We start from the raw sequence: 5351 nt of genomic DNA, 5'->3' as shown, positions 1-5351 counted from the left end.
TGTGTGTGTGTGTGTGTGTGTATAATCTGTATGTATGTATGTATGTGTATATATATATATATATATATATATATATACATGTATGTATGTATGTATATATATATGTATGTATGTATTTGTGTGCATATGTATGTATATATATGCATATATATGTACACATGCATACATACATTCGTGCATACGTGTATACATACACACACACACACACACACACACACACATATATATATATATGTGTGTGTGTGTGTGTGTGTGTATATATATATAGAATGACTGTCTGAGTTCGCTCGCTCGCTCGCTGGCTCGCTCGCGCGCCCGGGCGTTTGCGCGTATGAGGGTGTGTATTGCAACGTTCATGACTATACATATATTCAATGTGAGAGAATATTGCAGCATAAGAAGATGCAGACATACCAACAGCAAAATATTGAGTAAGATTATGTCGCATATACACGCAGCTGCACATATACACCCGCTCAGACACGCGCGCATGCGCGCGTGAGCACACACACACACGCACGCACGCACGCGCGCAGACTCACAAACGTACATATATACGTATATACGTATATATTTCCTTGTATACGTTTTAGTCATGAGATTGCGCCCTTACTGGAGCACCGATTTGGAGGGTTTTGGTCGAACAAACTGATGCCCTGGAGGTATTTTTTTTTAAACCTTGATGTTTATTCTATCAAGTTCTTATTCGAAACCGGTAAATTAGGGGCACAAACCATCCATACCGGTTGTCATATGGTACCAAGGAGACAAACAAAAGAACACACATGCAGTCAAACGCACACAGCGGCGAGCTGGCAGAGTCGTTAGCACGCCGGGCGAAATGCTTAGCGGTATTTCGTCTGCCACTGCGTTCTGAGTTCAAATTCCGCCGCGGTCGACTTTGCCTTTCATCCTTTCGGGGTCGATAAATTAAGTACCAGTTACGTACTGGGGTCGATATAATCGACTTAATCCGTTTGTCTGTCCTTGTTTGTCCCCTCTGTGTGTAGCCCCTTGTGAGCAGTAAAGAAATAGGTATTTCGTCTGTCTTTACATTCTGAGTTCAAATTCCGCCGAGGTCGACTTTGCCTTTCATCCTTTCGGGGTCGATTAAATAAGTACCAGTTACGCACTGGGGTCGGTATAATCGACTTAATCCGTTTGTCTGTCCTTGTTTGTCCCCTCTGTGTGTAACCCCTTGTGGGTAGTAAAAAATAACACACGCACATGCATAATACATACATACATATATATGTATGTATATATGTATACACATACACACACACACACACACACACTCACACACTCACACACACACACACATATATATACATATGTCTTATATGTATATATCCAGAAATAGCAGCAACGACAGAGACTACAGCACCAACGCTTACGGCAACAGTAACAACTACAGGAAAAACAATTTTTAATGGAAAAATACATCAGCGGTTGTAGCACATCCAGTCAAATGGCATAGAAATATGTTGGTGCAACGGGGGGCTCTTTTAAGCAACGTCTGAACAACCACAGCTCCGCTTTTAAGATACCGGAAAGGTGCAACATCACGTCCCTGTGTAGCCACGTATGGCGCTTAAAAGAAGAGAGTACCCCATACATAATTAAATGGAAGCTTCTTGAACAACCGTGAGATGTACAAATGGGAGCAAACCATGCAAGCTTTGCTTTGCAGAGAGAGCAAGTATCCTGAAAAAGTCGCTTGACCTGGGGATCTTTTTAAACTCCAGGAAAGAAGTATTTAGTCAATCTCCTCATCTGATACGTTTCTTGCTACAAGTTTGGAATTTCCCATTCGTCGAATAGAATCACGATAACAACTTCGAAAATCGCCACGGATTGAACTCCTGTAATAAAACCTGAAACACCACCTACACGGCCATTCTGAATGTTTGTTTACAAGACTATCTGCTCATGATGTTTTTCTTCCTCCAGTTGTAGAGAGATTATGTTCCTACGGCCATTTGTGTCTGTCGAGTAGCCGATACGGCTAAGCACTTTATAGGTGAGAAATCAATGGTCACTCACTGACTGGCCATAGCAATAAACTTCTGAAATACACACACACACACACACACACACACACACACGCACGCACAACAGCCTTTCATGCAGTAGTCAATACGAATAACGGTACATTGAATAACATACAAGATAAATTCTTAGTTTATTGAAATTATCTCTGCTGGCAGGGAAGTTGGCACAATCGCACAGTGGTTAATGGGTTCGGCTATGAGAAGGGGAGATGATTTCAAGAATAGTTAAAAACACACACTCTCACACACCCACAGACACATAGATAGATAGATAGATAGATAGATAGATCTATGTATTAATTAACATGCTGTGTTATGTTTTGGCACATAAGTATGTGCTGTACTGATATTGGTTTCAAAATTTGGGAAATGGAATATGTTGATTATATCGACCCCAGTGCGTAACTGGTACTTATTTTATCGACCCTGAAAGGATGACAGCTAAATACGACCTCGAAGGAATTTGAACTCAGAACGTAAAACCTGAGAAAATGGCGCCTTATTATGTACTAATATTACTGTGCATTTGAACCTCTGCGCACACACGCACACACGCACAAACACACACACAGACACACACATGTACGTGTGTATATGTGTGTGTATATATATATATATATATATATATATATATATATACACATGAATATGTATGTATGCACATGTATACACACATGCATATGTATATCTATCTATCTATATATATATATATATATATATATATATATATATCCTTTCTACTGTAGGCACAAGGCCTGAAATTTGGGGGAGGGGGACACTTGATTACATCGACTCCAGTGCGTAACTGGTGCTTAACTTATCGACCCCGAATGGATGAAAGCAATGTCGACCTCGGCGGAATTTGATATGCATATATATATATGTATGTATGTATGTATGTATATTTTTCTACTCTAGGTACAAGGCCCGAAATTTTGGGGAAAGGGTTAGTCGATTAGATCGACCTCCATACGCAACTGGTACTTAATTTATCGACCCCGAATGGATGAATATATGTATATATATATATATACACACATACAGAGACACATAGTTTTATAGTTTCGACTAGCTATATATCTAATTCCCCACCATTTAAATAATACACCTTGACATTTAAGTCAACCCTTCTATATGATCAGACTCCCGTCATCCATCCTCAATCAATGTCAAGTGATAAACCGGATTATCGTTCCTGACTGGTTATATTTGAATTAGCAGCTTGTTAATCTTAGCTGCTACTACTTTCTTGTACCGACCGACATGCGTATTGACTTAATTGAGGGCATGTTTGGCTGTATAAATGAGTATGTGTCTGGTGTATGTGTGTATGTGTACGTGCTCGTGCAGGTGTGTTGGGTGGTGGATATATAGGTATCTCCGTGCGTCTATGGGCTTGCATGTGCGTGTCGGCGAGTTCGCATTTTGGTGCGTGCGTTATGAAATTATCTTGTGAGATGTCTAGATTTCTCAAACGGAATATACGTCATTGAAAAGATTATGTATATATATATATATATATATATATATATATATATACTATGTGCACGCATTGGAGGGGCACGCAAGCAGAGTGACATACACAGTCACACATAGACACTCATACAAACAAACAAACACGCACACACAAACAAGCAAGCGCACGTATGCACATACACACACAAACACATCTATATATCATGTCTTTGTGTATATATATATATATATATAGAGAGAGAGAGAGAGAGAGAGAGAGACAGACAGACAGACAGACAGACAGACAGACAGACAGACAGACAGGCAAACAGTCAGATAGATATATACATACATATATGCATACATACATGCATACATACATAAATACTTACATAAATACATATATACAAAATTATGCACTCACAAACACATTCAGATACCATCTTTCTCTCTCTCTCTCTCTCTCTCTTTCTCAGTATATGTATATTCTTATTCTTTTGTTTCAGTCATTTGACTGCGGCCATGCTGAAGCACCGCCTTTAGTCGAACAAATCGACTCTAGTACTTATTCTATCGTTCTCTTAATGCCGAACCTCTAGGTGACGGGGACGTAAACACACCAACATAGGCTGTCAAGCGATGGTGGAGGGACAAACACATACACAAATACTTCTTTCAGTTTCTGTCTACCAAATTCATTCACAAGGATTTGGTCGCCCCGAGGCTATAGTAGAAGATACTTGCCCAAGTGGGAATGAACTCGGAACCATGTGTTTGGGAAGCAAGTTTCTTACCACTCTGCCACTCCTAAATGTATACATATACATGTATATACATATACATACACACATACATATATAGACACTCTTTTACTCTATTACTTTCTTACTTGTTTCAGTCATTTCACTGTGGCCATGCTGGAGCACCGCCTTTAGTCGAGCAAATCGAACTCAGGACTTATTCTTTGTAAGCCTAGTACTTATTCTATCGGTCTCTTTTGCCGAACCGCTAAGTTACGAGGACGTAAACACACCAGCATCGATTGTCAATCGATGGTAGGGGGGAGGACAAACGTAGACACATAAACATACACACACATATATATGCATATATATATATACATATACACGACGGGCTTCTTTAAGTTTCCATCTACCAAATCCACTCATAAGGCTTTGGTCGGCCTGAGGCTATAGTAGAAGATACATGCCCAAGGTGCCACGTAGTGGGACTGAACCCGGAACAATGTGGTTGGTAAGCAAGCTACTTACCACACAGCCACTCCAACGCCAATAGATACATACACACACTCAAGCATATATATGTACATTCATACATACACACGTATACATACATACATACATACATACATACATACATACATACATATACACATACATATATAAGAGCGGAGTGTCAAATGTACTGCTGAGCATGTTGCACTTGACAGTGCATGCACACACACACACACACACAACCAAACAAACGTAAGATAAAAATTGCTCAGTACATTATATAGCGTTCATGTTAATTTAAAGTCAGTTCATAATTTTCCCTTAACTACTCGGGGTTTTTTCTAAAGTAATTTAAGGTATGTGCCTACAGAACCAGGTACAATATCTGTCATGTGATATTTAATTAATGATTGAAGCAGTGTTTGGAATACACTTTTAAGTCTGATGCTCATTGCTCAAGGTGAGATAACGTGATCGAATGTGCGGTTTGTCATAAGTATTGCTTGTTAGATAAGTCCAGAAATGTGAACAGGAAACAACTGCACAACACATTATATTCTTTTGGTTGTAGATTTGAAGCCGTTGCCCTTGGATTTTGCGGGGGATT

This window comes from Octopus bimaculoides, chromosome 11 (genome assembly GCF_001194135.2).
Source record: "Octopus bimaculoides isolate UCB-OBI-ISO-001 chromosome 11, ASM119413v2, whole genome shotgun sequence".
Taxonomy (NCBI): domain Eukaryota; kingdom Metazoa; phylum Mollusca; class Cephalopoda; order Octopoda; family Octopodidae; genus Octopus; species Octopus bimaculoides.
This window is presented reverse-complemented; position numbering follows the sequence as displayed.